General features: G+C 45.0%; 2 long non-coding RNA genes across 2 annotated transcripts in view; one reads left to right on the forward strand and one right to left on the reverse strand.

Annotated features, from left to right (window-relative positions):
- LOC309341331 overlaps nt 1-20108 on the forward strand; it is a 509554-nt gene that overhangs the window by 436765 nt on the left and 52681 nt on the right. The gene's annotated exons all lie outside the window — the stretch shown is intronic.
- LOC309341395 lies at nt 6241-18163 on the reverse strand. The gene is made up of 2 exons (XR_014156297.1): nt 18021-18163; nt 6241-6621 (listed from the first exon to the last, which is right to left on the reverse strand). It is a non-coding gene; the product is annotated as an uncharacterized lncRNA (long non-coding RNA).

The raw sequence follows: 20108 nt of genomic DNA on the forward strand, positions 1-20108 counted from the left end.
GTATGATTGGGACACACACGATGGGAACAGAGGGGAGAAACAGGGTGTTGTTGAACCCAATTTTTCTGCATGTGGGGAAAGACTATAGCAAATGTGTGTGCAAGAGGGAGAGATGAGGGAAAGATATGCACATAATTGCACACATGTTTGTAGAAGGGCTCCATGTGGCCTCTTCTATCTGATTTGGGCCTGATCTGGCACTTTCAAGCAGCCCCATCTGACCTGCTCCAGGGCTGACCTGACTTTGATCCAGACCCCCAACTGATTCAGGAACCTTGCACAGTCATGCAGTCAGGAGTGGAGGGAGAATTCTGGGCACCACAATTTAAGAAGGATGTGTGGGATGTGAAACACAGAGCAGTCAAGTACAACATCCCTAGAGTGGACATAAAAAGAGGTTGTCTGGACCAGTGAGTTGGAACTTCCTGTTTCTTCCTGGGCTGGGACAGACTTCCTCTGCATGTGACCAGAGGTGGGTGTGGCCTCACCTGTGCAGGTAACAAAACATCTCAGCTGAGGGTGGCATCTCTTTCTCTCGGACTACATTCGTCGAAGAAGCAACATCTGCTTAGCCTAAGATGCTTTCTTGGCTTCCAATCAAGAGAAGACAAAGGGACTACATCTTTATGGAATAGATTCCAGGTATATTACTTTTGTAACTTAAGTCTGCCTTCTGGGATCCATCTTTGAACAGAATGAATGAGTGAGTGAGTGAGTGAGTGAGTAAACTCTTTTTATACTTTTATAGAAGACTGTGCCGTGTCTACTTCTTTTATGAAGGACTAAAGGGGAAATTAGCAGGTAACTTATTTTAGAGGCCTTAGCGAGCCTGAGCAAACGCATCCGCTGTGCAGGTTTAAAAAGGGGAATGTTACTCTGCTAAATTGTAGAACTTGTTAACACAAGTTGGAAAGGATATTATCAAACAATATATCCTCTCCTGCATCCCTGAACATTCCCACAGGATGTTGACAAGCTGGAATGTGTGCAGAGGAGGGCAACCAAGGTGATCAAGGGTCTGGAAGCCAAGTCTTAGGAGGAAGGGTTGAGGAAGTTAGGTATGTTTAGCCTGGAAAAGAGGAGACTGAGAGGAAATAAGATGGCCACCTTCAAATATCTCAAGGGCTTTCACATGGAAGAAGGAACAAGGTTGTTTCCTCCTGCCTTGGAGGGTAGGACACAAACCAATGGCTTTAAGTTACAAGAAAGGAGATTCTAACTAAACATACGGAAAAGCTTTCTGACAGTAAGAACTGTTCGGCAGTGAAGTGGTTTTCCATGGGAGGTTGTGGACTCTCCTTCCTTGGAGGTTTTTAAACAGAGGCTGGATGGTCATGTGCCAGGGATGCTTTAGCTGAGATTCCTGCATTGCAGGGGGTTGGACTAGATGACCCTTGTGGTCCCTTCCAACTCTAAGATTCTATGATTCTATACCTCTCCTGCTCCCTAGGTAAAGGTAAAGGTACCCCTGCCCGTACAGGCCAGTCTTGCCAGACTCTAGGGTTGTGCGCTCATCTCACTCTATAGCCAGGAGCCAGCGCTGTCTGCAAACACTTCTGGGTCACATGGCCAGCGTGACAAGCTGCGTCTGGCAAGCCAGCGCAGCACATGGAAATGCCGTTTACCTTCCCGCTGGTAAGCGGTCCCTATTTATCTACTTGCACCGGAGGTGCTTTCGAACTGCTAGGTTGGCAGGCGCTGGGACCGAACGATGGGAGCGCACCCCGCCGCGGGGATTCGAACCGCCGACCATGCGATCGGCAAGTCCTAGGCGCTGAGGTTTTATCCACAGCGCCACCCGCGTCCCTCCTGCTCCCTACTACATACTTAATTGGAAGCGAGGAATAAGGAAGATACAGTGCCTATGTGTCGCCTCCTCCACCCTCAGCACTGTCAGATCGCTCCCCCCCCCCATTAGACAGCGCTGGATTGCACTGGGCGGACCTGGTCTGACCCCTCGATGATCCAGGGCTGCCTCAACCCAATCCAGCAGAATTCTGAGTCAAGCCAAATTAGGTACAGGATCTAGGCAGATCCAGTGCACAACTCTAGTTTGTAGTATAAAAGTACCCATGCACAATCCATCTGGCGTAGGGATGAGTAAATCAATCTGTTTCGGTTTCTCTCAGTTTCTCATTTTTCCAAACTTCAATTCTCCACATTTCCAGATCAGTGTGCAAATTTTGTTTTTAAAATCCTCATGAAAATTCATCAGAAAATTTATTGCAAATTTCTCCTCATGTACACATATTTGTACTTATTTTTGCCTAATATAAAGCATTTTTGCAAAACAAATTTGCCTAATATTGATCTTTTTTTTTTTACAAATAATGACATTATTATGTGGTGTCCAGTTCTGGGCACCACAGTTCAAGAAGGACACTGACAAACTGGAACGTGTCCAGAGGAGGGCAACCAAAATGGTCAAAGGCCTGGAAACGATGCCTTATGAGGAACAGCTAAGGGAGCTGGGCATGTTTAGCCTGGAGAAGAAGAGGTTAAGGGTGATATGATAGCCATGTTCAAATATATAAAAGAATGTCACATAGAGGAGGGAGAAAGGTTGTTTTCTGCTGCTCCAGAGAAGTGGACACGGAGCAATGGTTCCAAACTACAAGAAAGAAGATTCCACCTAAACATTAGGAAGAACTTCCTGACAGTAAGAGCTGTTTGACAGTGGAATTTGCTGCCAAGGAGTGTGGTGGAGTCTCCTTCTTTGGAGGTCTTTAAGCAGAGGCTTGACAACCATATTTCAGGAGTGCTCTGATGTTGTTTCCTGCTTGGCAGGGGGTTGGACTCGATGGCCCTTGTGGTCTCTTCCAACTCTATGATTCTATGATTCTATGATTATTCTACCCTGCCCACTTGGCTGGGTGATCAGTAAGATAATCAAAAGTACTCAAATACAGACCATGTGTGAATTTGTGTGTGTGTGTGTGTGTGTGTGTGTGTGTGTGTTACACATTCCTCTTAAACACTCACCTCAAGGAAGCGCACTTATTTTTCAAGATATGTGGAAATGCTGGAGAAGGATGTGCAATTATGGCATCTTAGGAGAGGCAGGTTTAATTAGGCAGTCAAACACAAAGCTGTTATTAATATTTCCATGAAAACCTATCCGATACAAACTTCACAATGTAACCACAAATACCGAGACAAGGTTATCTACAAGATCACCTCGTCATGGGGGGCTGGGGGGGTGGAACCTTCAAAACACTTTAGCAACCTAGACAGCTGCTGGCATGCATTGCAAGGCTGAAGTAGACAGCATGTTTGTAGTAAAAGTATGAAATTTCAAGGGGTGTATTGTGACAGCCTATAGTTAATTATTGCTCACAACTTCTAACTGCAATTGCACAATTAAGTACCATTCCACTTTAAGTCGATCTCCACAAATGTCGAGTCTTCCTGACAACGTGTGTGTGTTTCTAGTGTGGAATTCTGTGAAGGCTCAGCAAAGAGGTTGAAGGATTCCTAATGTTTAAAACGTGAGGGATTTTATCTGAAAGCAGAACACGTTACTTCATCCCCTTTCATGGCTCGCTCAAGGGGGAGAGAAATACCCCTCAAGGAATCAGTCAAAGTGATTTTTCTGTAAACCCTCAGGAATGTTTTAAGCAGCAGTTGCAAAAATGTCGTTATGAATAGTGTCTGAAAAACATGCAGGATGAGGATCTGAACCATGGCTGCAACCAGGGCGATGATGCATGTCTGGACCATAATGGTAATTCATGGCCTTCCTGAAGGAGACACATGCCTTAAGTCAGGGATGGAAGAAACTCTGGGCTTCCAGATGTTGTGTGTCGAGGTCCCCAGGTCCACCCCAATAACTCACACATCACACAGAAATTTTTGTTTAAGATTTTTGGCATAATTTTGGCCACAACTTTATTAAAATACAAATTTGTGAGTGGTTGCGTAGGCATTGGTTGCGACTATCTGCCCCCACCATGGGGGACAGACTGACATTCTGCACGATGCGAAAGTCAGAATGGGGGAATACACTTGGGGGTTACGCGGAGCAGGGAACCTGCCCTCACCCCAAATGCAACCAGGAGCTCATTGCTATGGCCCGAGCCCCCTTGTCAGAGTGGACAAGCAATAGTTAGCTCCCAATTCCTTTAACGGAATCCCTTGCAGCAGCAGCATTAGAGGGGCAGGCACAGCCAATCCATGCCCCTCAACCTACCAAACCATAAACCAATGCCTAACCGCGAACCTTACAAGTTGTGACGATTTGCTATGCAGTAGGCAAAAACCAAATGGCCCCAGCCAATCAGCCAGATGGACAAAATTCCTACCGGGCCCCTGCCCCAAGAGCAGATGACCCCATGACAGGCATAGCAAGGTGAAAGCGAACAACCCTATTCTAGGGAGGGAGGGACGGGCAATCCAATGCACTGGCGAAAAGAGGAAGCCCTAGCCTCGTGCAAGGAGTTTTACTATTTCTGGCTGTCAATCAATAAATGGCAACATTAACTTCTTCCCAACAACAAGGGAAGCCCCAATCGCATCAGTGGCCAACGATCAATTAGCCCGCCCCCCAACTTTGGAGTGTCCTGGCAGCCCCCACTGCAACACGTGCTCTCCATGAAGGAGAACACGCTTTGTCGCACTCCATCTCCCATCATCCTTCACCCCTGGCTATATTGGCTGGGGCTGATGGGGGCTGGAGTTCCAACAACATCTGAAAGGATGTTAAGAAGTGTGTAAATAAGATTTTTTCAAATAAAAAAGCAGCAGTGGGATGTGTGCTGTTTAATCATAAAACCATTAAACAGTTTGCATAAAATATACATAATGATTATTCATACAAGGCAGAGTTAAAAACAAGTTAAAACAGCCTAAAAAAAAGAAACTGTTGAAATATGCACACATATGCTTCATAGAATCAGAGGAAGGATCTTCTAGTCAAATCCCCTACAAAGCAGGATTGAACCTGCAACCTTGGTGCTATCAGCACCATGTTCTAGCCAGCTGAGCTATTGCATACATATGTTATAGTCCATGGATAGGCCGACTAAGGCCCAGGGGCCAGATCTGGCCCAATCGCCTTCTAAATCCAGCCCACAGATGGCCCGGGAATCTGCGTGTTTTTTCATGAATAGAATGTACCTTTTTATTTAAAAGCCATCTCTGGGTTATTTGTGGGGCATAGGAATTCATACATATATTTTTTTCAAAATATAGTCCGGCCCACCACATGGTCTGAGGGACAGTGGACCGGCCCCCTGCTGAAAAAGTTTGCTGACCACTGTTATAGTCTTTCCCCACATGCAGAGAAATTGGGCTCAACAACACCCTGTTTCTCCCCTCTGTTCCATGGAAGTAAAATAATTTAACCAGCAGTGAAAAGCCCTCTAGAAAGTACCTCATGCATAAGCCTTTGGCAAGACAGGAAGCGAAGTCTTTAAAATACTGTAAAATACGAATACAGATTAATATGACCTCAACTCTATTAGGGCCTGGGTAGGCAGGTCTAAACAATAATGTTTTTAACCAGTACCGAAACGAGTACAGTGGCCATGCCTGCTTGATCTCCATAAGCAGCGAGTTCCAAAGTATAACCACTGCCATATTAAATGACTGAGTTATTACAAATGTGGAATGGGTATTATGTGGCACCTATTGAGAGCCAGTGTGGTGTAGTGGTTAAGAGCGGTAGACTCGTAATCTGGTGAACCGGGTTCGCTTCTCCGCTCCTCCACCTGCAGCTGCTGGGTGACCTTGGGCCAGTCACACTTCTTTGAAGTCTCTCAGCCCCACTCACCTCACAGAGTGTTTGTTGTGGGGAAGGAATGGAAAGGAGATTGTGAGCCGCTTTGAGACTCCTTTGGGTAGTGATAAAGCGGGATATCAAATCCAAACTCTTCTTCTTCTGTAGTAGATCCAATTTCACAGATCAAAGCAGATGAGAGGATACATGATGGTCCTAAGTTGTTAACGTTCCAACCCCCTGCAATGCAGGAATCTCAGCCAAAGTATGGTTGAGCTGGTTTTAATCTTCCATTTTTATATTGTTGCAAAATTTGGAATGAAAGGTGTTGCAAAATTTGGATGAAAGGTGGACAAGCAATCCAATGGACCACAACATCTGGAGGGCCACAGGTTCCCAATCCCTGCTGCACAATGTAGACCACTGCAGAATCCCTTTTTTTCCATTTTAGGAAGCTGCCTTGGGAATTTATAGGGACAGAGAAGAAGGAGAGGCCATCAGATTTCATAGCACACACACAAAAATGCACTTAAGGCAAGGCCCATTATGCTCCTGTTACGGTTCCAAATGACTTCCAAAACTCTGATACCAGAGAAGTAAAGAGCAGGCGAGGGAAACATACACATCCAAGAGTATTCCATTTTTAGCAGGAATTCTCTTTCTCGCCTTTGTGAATACGCTGTCTTCCTCTTGGCAGAAGGAAAAAATTAAGACTGTCCAAATGGGGAGGTATAAATTCTGCCTTGCAGCAAGATCAGTTCTACGATGTAGAACTTGGCAACTCTACGGGGCCGTTAAGTAGATAAACATGCGGCGATTCTGCCATAGCATCCATCAGCGGAAGCCACCTCCCATTTAGCGATGTTCTGTCAGCCGGCTCAATGTTTGTAGCAAAAGAGGAAGCCCTGAGAAAAGACCCAAATGAAGTAAATTATAGCCAATGTGGCTTTTCTCTTCCTCATCACCACCCTTTCTTCTTCCTCCTCCTCCCCCTCCTCCTCTTCTTCTTCTTCTTCTTCTGCTGCTGCTGCTGCTTTGGGCGGCTACAAACACCAAACTTTCACACCATCCAAGATCCCATCTGCATTAGACATTTGAAGCAGTATCATACCACTTTAATGCAGCCAAGGCCAGAGACATAGGAAGGGCAGGTGGTACCCAGTGCGGAAAATTTCTTTGTCACCTCCCCCCACAGTGATTTCTTTTGCCTGCCCTGCAAAAATGGTTTTACGTTATTTCATATTTTCTTACAAAGGAATGTGGATTCTGGGCCTCTGATAACAAGTAGGCGGCTGTGGACAGATACTTAAATCTACTCGATGGCTTGTGTTTTGGCTTGTGTTATTTTAATTATATTTATTGTTTATTTATTTAATAAAATTTATTTTTAAAAACCTGCAAAGTGGTTCACCAAAACAAAACAAAAAACCACAGCAGTAAAATCAAGAAAAAATAACAACCCTACTTTAAAACATACAAAAGCTAAAATATTAAGATTAAAATTACTTCAGTTTCCTAAGCATCTAAGAATGCTTGCCTAAAGAAGAATGCTTTGAGCAGCTGTCCGAAAAGAGTCTAGCAAAGGCATGTGCTTTGTTGCAATAGGTGGGGAGTTCCAAAGTGCAGGTGCTGTCACAGATATTATGTGTATATCTTGACCCTGCTCACCCTTCACGACATAGGAATACGCTAGTAAACAGCTATTTTCGTGGAGGAGGGTCAAGATATTAACTTGTATGCATGAAATTTCATATATAACTATATAATCCCTAGTGGTGGAAGATAAGTGTCAGGAGTGCGTGCAGGAGCCAGGCCCTGTGACCAGTAGGGCTTCGCAGGACTGGGGCCTTCCTAAGTTTGTTCTGGAGAGGCAAGATGCGGCCGCACAGGTGAGGCCACTTGGTAACCTTGTGGCAAGAACCAGGAAGGGATATAAGGTCAGCCACAACAACACGTTTCCTGCCTTGCTGTGTTTGGCTTCTTGCTTCCTGATCCTTGGACCTAGGCTTCTTGACTCCTTGCTTCTCGACCCTCGGACCCTTGACTTCATGACTCCTTGCTTCCTGACCCTCGGACTCTTGGCATCCTGAGTCCTGGCTTCTGGACTCTCATTCCTGCTCCCACCCCACCATCTTGCCCCCGGTCCCAACATCCTGAGCAGGGACTTCGATCACCCGTAGACCAGACCATGACAATAAGACCTTTGAAACAGGCATTTTTTTAAAAAAAGTTTTTCATGAACTGCCCTAGTAGGGCAGTAATTGTTCCTTGATAATTTGTCACCCCCCTCCATGGTGATACTTGGGGCGCCCCCTGCCCCCCTTCCTACGCCCCTGGCCGAGGTCTCCCCCCCCCCAAGAATCCTGAGAGCTGCAGTTTGTTAAAGGTGTTGGGCGCTGTTAGGAGACCTCTGTTCCCCTCTCAGCACTGCGATTCCCAGAGTTTGCCTGGGAAAAAGGATTGATAGTTAAACCATACCAAAAGAAAAAGAAATGGTGAATATTCAGGGGAAATGCAATAATAATACAGTGGTACCTCAGGTTACATACGCTTCAGGTTACAGACTCTGCTAACCCAGAAATAGTGTTCAGGTTAAGAACTTTGCTTCAGGATGAGAACAGAAATCGTGCTCCGGCGGCATGGCGGCAGCAGGAGGCCCCATTAGCTAAAGTGGTGCTTCAGGTTAAGAGCAGTTTCAGGTTAAGAAAGGACCTCCAGAAGGAAATTAAGTACTTAACCCGAGGTACCACTGTAATAATAATAATAATAATAATAATAATAATAATAATAATAATAATAATAATAAATTATTTATACCCCGCCCATCTGGCTGGGCTTCCCCATACACTCTGAGCAGCTTCCAACAAAATACTAAAATACAGGACTCCATCAAACAGTAAAAGCTTCCCTAAACAGGGCTGCCTTCAGATGTCTTCTAAAGGTCTGGTAGTTGTTTTTCTCTTTGACATCTAATGGGAGGGCCTTCCACAGGGTGGGTGCCACTACTGAGAAGGCCCTCTGCCTGGTTCCCTGTAACTTGGCTTCTCGCAGTGAGGGAACCGCCAGAAGGCCCTCGGCACTGGACCTCAGTGTCTGGGTAGAACGAAGGGGGTGGAGACGCTCCTTCAGGTATATTGGACCGATGTAGGGAAGGTTTAATAGCTCAGGGGCCACAGGTTCAATCCCAGGCATTTCCAGGTAGGGCTGGGAATATTCCCTTGCCTGAAACCCTGGATAGCCACTGTCAGTCAGTGTGGACAAGACTGAGCTAGATAGACCAATGGCTGAGTTGGTACTAGACACCTTTCTGAAGGGGCAGACTTTGGTCTTTCAAATTTCACCAGCGCTCTATGCAAGGCCAAAATTCGGGGCACCCCTTGCCTCTCACCTTCTGTTCAGCTCAAATCACTACATTGTATTTGCAGCGCCCTGCAGCGCCCCCTAGGCTCAGCACACAGCGAGGAGGAACCGGCTACACCGCCCTAAATTCGCCTCTTCTTCCTATATTCCTATATTTCTTTCTCTAGGGAGGGGGCAGGAAGAAAAAAAAGAAATGATCCCAGAAAAAGTGTCTTTTGAAAAATGTCTGCTCAGCTCTAGTGTTTTTAAAAAAGATCCCGATCTTATCCCTCTCATGAGACAATGTGTTTCTTCCTTCCCGTACCTCATATAATTGTAAAAAGCACCATTAACATTTGAAAAAATACTAGTCGGAGGGCTGGAAAAGGTGTCGAATAGGGAGAGTATGCGTGTGTATATTTGTGCGTGTGACGCACCAAGCATTTTTGCCTTTCTCTATAACATTTTCAAATGTTTGGCAATGACTCTAGTAGGGGGGAAAACAACGTTAAGATATCAGAGTGGCTACGAAAATAAAGCAGCGGATGAAAACTGTAATATGAAAAGGCACACAGAAATCCATCACAAATGATTGTTGTTTTACAACCCACTGAACTAATTGCCTCTACAGTTATTGAAGACGCGCACACATAAGCCACACACAAATATATTACTCTCTCTCTCTCCTCCGAACAGTCGCTTTTAAGTTTTCTTTTGACCTAGTTTTCACTGAGGAGATAAGCCTACATCTGGGCTGCACCTGCTTTGCTGTAAATGTCCCTCCTTACAAATGTACATGTCAGGAGAGAGTTCAGGGTCGCATCCACAACATACATTTAAAGCCCCTCTAAACCATTTTGAAAGTCGTGCCTTCCACCTCTTGCAAAACAAGAAGCTCATGCCCTCCAACATTCCTCAGATAAAAACAGAGACATCCTGACCTACACCAGAAACCTTCCCCTGAGTTTGACCTCCCGCACACATTGACACCATAGATACATATACATCGGTCACTGGAGCCAATGTCAACCTTTCTGCCAAACTGACCACACAGAATTGCCGTCAATAAAATATCTGCAGCACCTTCCACAGATCAATGGGAGGAAATAAGATCTTAGCAGCAAGCTGCCTTGAGTTCCTGTCAGGGATAAAGATTGGGGGAAATAATCATCATCATAGGAGCCAACTTCTAGGGGCCTTGGGGCTTTGCCCCCCAAATAAAATATTTGAGGGAGCTGGGCCCCCCCCAAAAAAAGTTGATGGGCATTGCCATTCAGATAGTGTATGTGCACCATGTCATGTGATGTCACAGCTAAAATGGCCGCTGTTTCTTTAATGCGAATAAAGCTGGGTCAGCATGACAAGGGTCCGAGGACCAGGCTGAGGAGACAAAGGGAGGTCAGAACCTTTTCCTCCTTTTTTGCTTTTTACAAACACTGACATGTGATTCATTCTGTCATGTGACTTTATTCAGGTTGGCACTGATGATGATGATGATGATGATGTTGATGGAAATTTTGAGTGATCAAGAACATAAAAGGTAAAGAGACCCCTGACCGTTAGGTCCAGTCGTGGCCGACTCTGGGGATGCGGCGCTCATCTCGCTTTATTGGCCGAGGGAGCCGGCGTACAGCTTCTGGGTCGTGTGGCCAGCATGACTAAGCCGCTTCTGGCAAACCAGAGCAGCGCACAGAAACACCGTTTACCTACCCACTGGAGTGGTACCTACTTATCTACTTGCACTTTGATGTGCTTTCGAACTGCTAAGTTGGCAGGATCAGGGACCGAGCAATGGGAGCTCACCCCCCACCCCCACCCCGTCGCAGGGATTCGAACCACCAACCTTCTGATCGGCAAGTCCTAGGCTCTGTGATTTAACCCACAGCGCCACCCGCATCAAGAACATACCACAGAGTAAATCCTATTGAAGTGAGTGAGACTTAGTTCTGAGTAAAAATGCTTGAGTCTTTACCCAGTTACCTGCGAGTAAGCTCCATTGAATACAGTGGGACTTCCTTCTGAGCAGACAGTGTAAGTCTCCATGTACAATAAAGGAATAAACATGCCCCCACGTTTCCTACGAAATGGCTGGCTGCTGAAGCATCACAGTAAAAGAATTTAAAGTGGATTGGTGACCCTTTCCTTCAAAATTATAGAAGAGGCTCTGTATGCCAGCTTCGCCATTTCCTTCCTTTGGTGCAGGTATTTTATTTTCAGTATAAATGGGACTCCCTTTTTTGCACCTACACAAACACTCAGGGGCGTATGAAGGGGGACGGAGGGGGCGGGTCACCAGTGAGATAATTCTTGGTAATTCTTGTGTTTTCCATTTTGGGGCCATTAAGATCCATGTTATCCAGGTCTACAAATACCACCATTTCTGCTTCTGCATTACCATTTCCTCATTTAGATTTACCTCAACACATTTTCCTCCTCGAGCTCACAGTGCTTATTATATATATTCGTATCTCAGCATGGGGTGATTTAAGCTCTCATTAATGCTAATTGGTGTTGTGTATTATTTGAGTGTCTATAGGAAATGCGCATTCAGGATAAGACTGGCTTGCCTTTGAGTAGGTAGGTAGTCTGCTCAGTAAAGTGTGATAACCTCCGCTAATGGCTTCTTGGTTTAGAGGAGAATCTTTCAGTGAAAACTTTGAGGTGGAGAAGATTAGTTTAAAAATCAGTCCTCTGAGGTTGTGATGGGAACACATTGCACCAATGCTCTGTCAGATCACACGCCTCAAGGCTTGATGCTGTATGCTTAACAAACAGATTTGGGGTGTTTAGAGATGGAGAAGAAAAAAATTTCAGTCCGTTTTTGGGGAAGGCCCATTACTCAATGGCAGAGCATCTTGCCGAGTGCCAGAGCACACAGAAACACCATTTACATTCCCGCCAGGGAGGTGCCTGTTTATCTACTCATACTGGTATGCTTTCGAACTGCTAGGTTGGCAGGAGCTAGGACAGAGCAACAGGAGCTCACCCCATCAGGCACACTGAAATTGCCAACCTTCCGATCGGCAAGCCCAAGAGGCTCCGTGGTTTAGACCACGTTGCCACCCACTCCCTCGGGAGTCATGGCTTAATCCAAGCACTACCACCATGCAAGATTAAGAAATCGGTCCCCAAATGTTTGGATTAAAAGTGGGTTGTGGGTCTAAAAGGTTGAAGATACCTGGTGTAGACAGTACTGAAATTATTATTATTATTATTATTATTATTATTATTATTATTATTATTACATATAATTTATTAATCACCTTCTAAACCACCATGTGAAAGTGATTTACACTTAACAATAATTAAAAACAGTTGAAAACACACACAAAAACACATGCATTTAAAACAAGGCTAAAACCCTAATAAGTGGACATTCAGTAAAGACATATATTCTGCTCAGAAAGCAAACCGTATATGCAGTATAAGGCAGCCCCTAACAGAGCTCAGTAGGGGAATCCTGCCCTTTGTCTTCTTGTTTCCAAACCTAGTTAATTCTGCCTTGCATCCTGGCCTGGACCCATTTCACAGGTGAAAATGAGGACATGTGTAACAGCCCTGTTCTCCCATTAAAAAATGGTGAAATCATTAGTTGGGGGAGGGGAAATCTCATGATTTAACTTTTGCAGCTAGGAGCTTTAGTGGGGATTTAAGTGCAAAACAAAGACACATTGTTGAGCATTAAATGGCTCCATTTAAAAAAAAAAAAAGAACCTTGAAGATTGCTTTCTCTGTACTTTGTGTAAAATCGCTTAGCTCATTTTGATAATTGTCTTCCAGTCAATAAATGCATGCTGGTTCATCATGCGCTGAATGCTAAAAGCTTGGTGGTGTGAAGGACTCATCACTTTCAAGACCACAGAGAGAACTTCTGTATCCCCTCACAACTTCTGAATGATGCTTTAAATAAGGGCCGAGCATTGAACAATCCTTTCTGGTCCTTTCCGCGGTATTAACTTACTGGTGTGGGAACCATGAGCAGCCTGGATTTCACTTGGTGGTGGAATCTGAAACCATGCTCAGGACAGGACAGTAGCTGGGTCCTAGGCTGCTTAGGACTTTATACCTCAAATCCAGCACACTGAACTGCAGGTCTTTAAGGACTATAGTACTATATGATCTCACATCGCATTGATGAGTCAAAACTCTGTTGGCTGCATTTTGCACTAGCAGCAATATATATCTCACTTGGACAAGCAGTGGAAATATGCACTCCAGATCATTGCAGCAACGTAGGTGTCCAGTGTCAAAGTTGAATCAAGGGGTACCCCAGACTACATACCTGGTCATTCACAGGAAGAACAACCCCTTCCAGAAGAGGTTGTTTACCTACTTCTCAGATCCAGAGTCCCCCGATTGATGATCACAGAATTGTAGAGTTGGAAGGGACCCCAAGGGTCATCAAGTCCAACCCCACCCCACCTCCCACCCTATAGCATCCATGACAGATGGTCATCCAGCCTCTGCTTTGAAACCTCCAAGGAAGGAGAGTCCACCACCTCCCAAAGGAGACTGTTTCACTGTCAAACAACTTTCATCATCAGAAAGGTCTTCCTGATGTTTAGTTAGAATCTCCTTTCTTGTATCTTGAAGCTGTGGGTTCAGGTTCCACCCTTTGGGGCAGCAGAAAACAATCTTGCTCCAGCTTCCAGTTTCAACTCAAGCTGTTGTCCAGCTTCATCGCTTGAAACTCTCCTGGAAAGCAATGAGACAGCTGAACTCCACAGAGCTGGAGAGGGTGCTCAGGATGATCCACACTGATAGCTCTTCTCATCTCACCATTCCATAGTGAGATGAGGGTATTGGCTTGGATGGCTGCCATGCAAACCAGAAACCACCCCAGGGGATTCAGGAACCCCTCAGATTCCAATTTCTTATTTGCCTCTCCTAGGGTAATTGCCGTCCAAACAGTCCAAGGAACATACATTCTACAGCGGCTTCCAGGCTGCTCAGTTAAATTTGAAAATCAATGGTGGAAACCTGAAGAAAATATATGGGTGAAGTTGTTTGTGCAATCAGACAATGTGCCAAGTATGAATTGGTCTCAGTTAAGGAAAAATAGCAATGGCAAGCAGAGACATCACCTTGCCAACAAAGGTCCGTATAGTAAAAGCTATGGTTTTCCCAGTAGTGATGTATGGAAGTGAAAGCTGGACCATCAAGAAGGCTGATCGCCAAAGAATTGATGCTTTTGAATTATGGTGCTGGAGGAGACTCTTGAGAGCCCCATGGACTGCAAGAAGATCAAACCTATTCATTCTGAAGGAAATCAGCCCTGGGTGCTCACTGGAAGGACAGATCGTGAAGCTGAGGCTCCAATAATTTGGCCACCTCATGAGAAGAGAAGACTCCCTGGAAAAGACCCTGATGTTGGGAAAGATGGAGGGCACAAGGAGAAGGGGACAACCGAGGGCAAGATGGTTGGACAGTGTTCTCGAAGCTACCAGCATGAGTTTGACCAAACTGCGGGAGACAGTGGAAGACAGGAGTGCCTGGCGTGCTCTGGTCCATGGGGTCATGAAGAGTCGGACGCAACTAAACGACTAAACAACAACAAGGGGGGGAAATAGAATTATCTATTCTTTCTTGTACTTTCATTTGTCCCACCATCCTTGGAGGCAAAATGTTGTGTCGAGACACTTCCCAAAGTCTTTGTAACACACATCAAAAGTTTAACGGGGTTTTGAAGTCGTGTTTTTCCCTTAAGTAAATCAAGGTTTCCATTGCATTTTCAGTGTTCAAAGCAGTGCCATTTCAACTGCCATTGTGATCACTTTCAAGATGGGCCGATAAGTGTGCCCTCAAACACATATGCAGAAATCCTTTCCAACCAAGTTCTTGGCTGCTCCAGGATCAGATTTCTCCCATTTTACAGGTTGCTGTGGCAACTGATCAGCTCTGCCGACCTTTTTATTATTACTATTTTCTGAAGGCACGTTTAAATCTTAATGCAAAGTGCGATCCATAGCATGAAAGGAGGGAACAGCTGGGGGCTGGAGCAGTGTGCAAGCTGACATGTCAGACAGTAGCCAGACAAAGCGACGCAGGCTCCGTCTGACCAAAAAAAAGAGTAACAACTGAATGCTGTCAACAAAATCCACAGTACAAGCCAGCTGTTCACTCTCATCAGAACTAAAAAAAAAAAAAAAGCAAGACAAAAATCCCAAGGCTGGGAATTAAATTTACGAACAGAAGAGAAAAAGAGAGAGGAAAAAAAACTTTTGTGGAAAGACTGAATAGGATTTCAGGCAAAACGGAACCATGCAAGGAGGCCTTAATCAGAGATGCCTTTACTCCATGTTCTGGATGAAACACGCCTTGGCAGCATAGATGCAAACACTGGGATGGTGCAGGTTGGCACGGCCCCCACCCAAGGATGACAGACAAGTTCATGAAGATAACTAGGGTTGGAGGAGAAAATCAATTTGGTTTAAAGGTGATCCTACCTAATTCATGCTTTCTGAAGCAATCTGCAAAGTGAAACCCAGTTTGCACTTTTAATCCCTGGCAGCAAGATACATGGAAGGGATGCCGTTTGTGGTTGAGCAACTTTCATGCATGCAGAAGACCCCAGATTCAATCCCTAGCTGCAAAAGAGTCTCCACCTGAAATCTTGGAGTGCCACTTCCAATCAATGTTGGCAGGACAGAGCAAGATGGAGCAATGATAATAATGATGATGCTAATAATTTTATTATTTATACCCCACCCATATGGCTGAGCTTCCCCAGCCAGTCTAGGCAGCTTACAGCACATAAAAATGGTAAAACATTAGATGTTTAAAAATTTCCCAATACAGGGTTGCCTTCAGATGTCTGACTCCATTCAAGGTAGCTTCCTTGAAGCAGACAGAGATAAGTCCAATGAATCATGGTAGGGTGGGAGCAGAGGAGGACTGGATACAAGAACAGATATGAAGCCATTTAGCAGAGGCAAACAGAACTAGAAGATGTATCCAACAATAATAATATAATAATAATAATTTATTATTTGTACCCCGCCCATCTGGCTGGGTTTCCCCAGCCACTCTGGGCGGCTTCCATAAAAACCAGAAATACACTAAAATATCACAGATTAAAAACTTCCCTGAACAGGGCTGCCTTAAGATGTCTTCTGAATGTCAGGTAGTTATTTATCGCTTTGACATCTGATGGGAGGGCGTTCCACAAGGCGGGTGCCACTACCGAGAAGGCCCTCTGCCTGGTTCCCTGTAGCTTTGCTTCTCGTAATGAGGGAACCGCCAGAAGGCCCTCGGCGCTGGACCTCAGCGTCCGGGCAGAATGATGGGGGTGGAGACGCTCCTTCAGGTATACTGGGCCGAGGCCGTTTAGGGCTTTAAAGGTCAACACCAGCACTTTGAATTGTGCTCGGAAACGTACTGGGAGCCAATGTAGGTCTTTCAAGACCGGTGTTATGTGGTCTCGGCGGCTGCCCCCAGTCACCAGTCTAGCTGCCGCATTCTGGATTAGTTGTAGTTTCCGAGTCACCTTCAAAGGTAGCCCCACGTAGAGCGCATTGCAGTAGTCCAAGCGGGAGATAACTAGAGCATGCACCACTCTGGCGAAGAGTCGTTTGCAAACAAGGGTCCTTTAGAACATTCATAGCGCGGGTCCTATAGAATATGAAGGTCCATAGCTCAATGGTGGAGCACACACTTTACATGCAAAGGATTCTAGGTTGAATTCCTGGTGTCTTCAGGTAAGTCTGAAACCCTGGAAAGTCATTGTAGTCAGTGTAGAGTCTAGACTACTGAGCTAGATGCACCAATGTAAACTAGGAACTGACCCCTTTCCTCTACCTCATTTATGGAGCGGGTGGTGCTGTGGTCTAAACCACTGAGCCTCTTGGGCTTGCCGATCAGAAGGTCAGCGGTTCAAATCCCCGCGACGGAGTGAGTTCCCATTGCTCTGTCCCAATTCCTGCCAACCTAGCAGTTCAAAAGCATGCCAGTGCAAGTAGATAAATAGGTACCGCTGTGGCGGGAAGGTAACGGCGTTTCCATGCGCTCTGATTTCCGCCACGGTGTTCCATTACACCAGAAGTGGTTTAGTCTGTGGGAAGGTTTAGTTTAGCAGAGTTAGAGATAGGTAGCCGTGTTGGTCTGCCACAGTCAAAACAAAATAAGAAAATACCTTCCAGTAGCACCTTAAAGACCAACTAAGTTAGTTCTAGGTATGAGCTTTCGTGTGCATGCATTTGAAGAAGTGTGCATGCACACGAAAGCTCATACCTAGAACTAACTTAGTTGGTCTTTAAGGTGCTACTGGAAGGTATTTTTTTATTTTGTTTAGTTTAGCAGAGTTAAACAATCCCCCTTTTAAATTTATGCATTGATCAGCTTGTTGCTAACTCGCCTGAGTTCTACTAATAAAGATGCCTTCCTGGTTAAAAATCGCTTTGAATCCCTCTTAAAGAAAACACACACAAATCTGATTCATGTTAAAATAAAACTATTTTATCTCAGATTCATTCAGGTTTTCAGAACTGTACCTGAAGGCAGGCTTAGGGACGTGGGTGGCGCTGTGGGTTAAACCACAGAGCCTAGGACTTGCCAATCAGAAGGTCGGCGGTTCGAATCCCTGCGACGGGGTGAGCTCCCATTGCTCGGTCCCTGCTCCTGCCAACCTAGCAGTTCGAAAGCACATCAAAGTGCAAGTAGATAAATAGGTACAGCTCAGGCGGGAAGGTAAACGGCATTTCTGTGCACTGCTCTGGTTCGCCAGAAGCAGCTTAGTCATGCTGGCCACATGACGCAGAAGCTGTACGTCGGCTCCCTCAGCCAATAAAGCGAGATGAGTGCGCAACCCCAGAGTTGGCCACGATTGGACCTAATGGTCAGGGGTCCCTTTACCTTTACCTTTACCTTTACCTTTACCTTTACCTTTACCTTTACCTTTACCTTTACCTTTACCTTTACCTTTACCTGAAGGCAGGTTTAGGTTACTTAACAAGCAAATAAACTATACCAGGGGTAAGTTGGTCCTGAGGTGACTGCAACTGAGTAGTTATCTTTCTTAACTACCAGCAACCAACAAACTGGTTGTCACAGCAACCGGTTAGAACATGGAGGCCGTTAGTCCTCTGTCAGAATGTTGCACTTGACTGCAACTTTACATACCACATAGTCCTGCTGGCCACATGACCCGGAAAGCTGTCTGTGGACAAACGCCTGAAAGCGAGATGAGCGCTGCAACCCCATAGTCGCCTTTGACTGGACTTAATCTGTCCAGGGGTCCTTTACCTTTTATCTTACCTCATTCTCCTTTCCCCCCCCCCCATCAGTCCCCCTTAAGCAATATCATCAGCATGCAGGTTGAATGAAGCAGGTTCAACAACAGGCAAGATGATTGATTAGCCGTTGTTTGAAAGATAACCGTGGCCAGGGTGTATTTTCATTCGTTCACGCCCGCATCAATAAGCAAGATATAAATCGCAGGCGGAGAAACACGACGTGCCCAGGGAGAAAACATCCTACATAATTCTTTGGGTAAAACCAATTAGCAGAGTGGAATTCATTAATGACAAAAGGGGGGGGGGAGCTCTGAAGGGTCACTCCACCCGTTAGTCAGGCCTGTCCGTGTTACCAAAGCCGCGAGAGGATTGGCAGTGAGCATTCCTCACCCTTGATAAATAGCAATTAATAGTGCAAAGCATCTAGAGTGGCTGGGGCAACCCAGTTAGATGGGCGGGGTTCAAATAAAAAAAATATTATTATTACAGTCATACCTTGGTTTTCGAACAGCTTAGTTCTCGAACGTTTTGGCTTCCAAACACCACAAACCTGGAAGCGACTGTTCGAAACAGTTTGTGAACTGTTTTTGGAAGCCCAATGTCCGACGGGGCGCTTTGGTTTCTGAACGTTTTGGAAGTCGAATGGACTTCTGGAATGGATTCCGTTCGAGTTCCAAGGTACGACTGTATTATTAACTGACAGGATTCTTACGATGCACACTCAGTATTTTACAAAAAATTCCAACAATAATAAATGGTGTATATATTGGTGTGTGTACAAGGAAGGAAGGAAGGAAGGAAGGAAGGAAGGAAGGAGTGTGCTTTTATTTTTGTAAATCTACCAAAGAATGGAATGGAATGGAATAAGGATTAATGGGTTTTCTCAGGATGATGGAGGGGAGTGCGTGCTGTGTCCTATTGTGTCCTGTTAGTGGTGGAAATGCTCTGCATGGGAGAGGGACAAAAATTGGGGGTAAGGGAGGGTCAGTTGGGGAATGGAGTGAGCAATGTCCCTATTTGCATCTGAGGAAAGTTGAAGGATATGTGAGGTCTGGGTAATAATAATAATAATAATAATAATAATAATAATAATAATAATTTATTATTATAATTTATTTATTATTTTATTATAATTTATTATTATAATTTATAATTTATTATTTATGTGCCACCCCTCGGACTAAATCCGCAACCACATAGTCGCCTTTGACTGGACTTAACCATCCAGGAGTCCTTTACCTTTACCTATTATACAAATGTGACACTAGATGGTGATGGTGAGCTATGGCAAGTTCAATATATTTTCCAAAACTTTTTTTAAAAAACAAACAAACACTTTCACAACATTTCTTAATGTGTCTAGATTCCACCTTAATTGTGACTTCTTAAAAGTTCTAACCCTGGAGTTGATAAAAGAAAATCTATTTTGTTTTTCAGGGGAGGCCTCATGAGCAGGTGATCGACACAATCCTTCCACCCGCTCACAGATTACCCGTTGTGTTTGGAATGGAGGGCCGCTTCAATACATTTACGGCAGCCCACTTTAGCTGGCTGAATGAACTGATCCTCAGCTTCATTGAATCCTAGAAACAGGCCCATTTCCCCCCCCCCCCAATAAAACTTCAGTCCGCACACAATGAAATTCGTCCGAGTATCAAGGTCAGCTGGCCATGTGTCAGATAGCAATTCCATGCTCTCCAAGCTAACCCAGCAGTTGGAATCAAAACACTGGCCAGGCATCCAGTTAGATGGGGAAGTGTGAGCTCTGGGGAGATTTCCCCAGTGTGTCTCAATTACAGTACCACATGTGCAATATTTCATGG

This window comes from Podarcis erhardii, assembly GCF_964252035.2.
Source record: "Podarcis erhardii genome assembly, chromosome: 4".
Taxonomy (NCBI): Eukaryota; Metazoa; Chordata; class Lepidosauria; order Squamata; family Lacertidae; genus Podarcis; species Podarcis erhardii.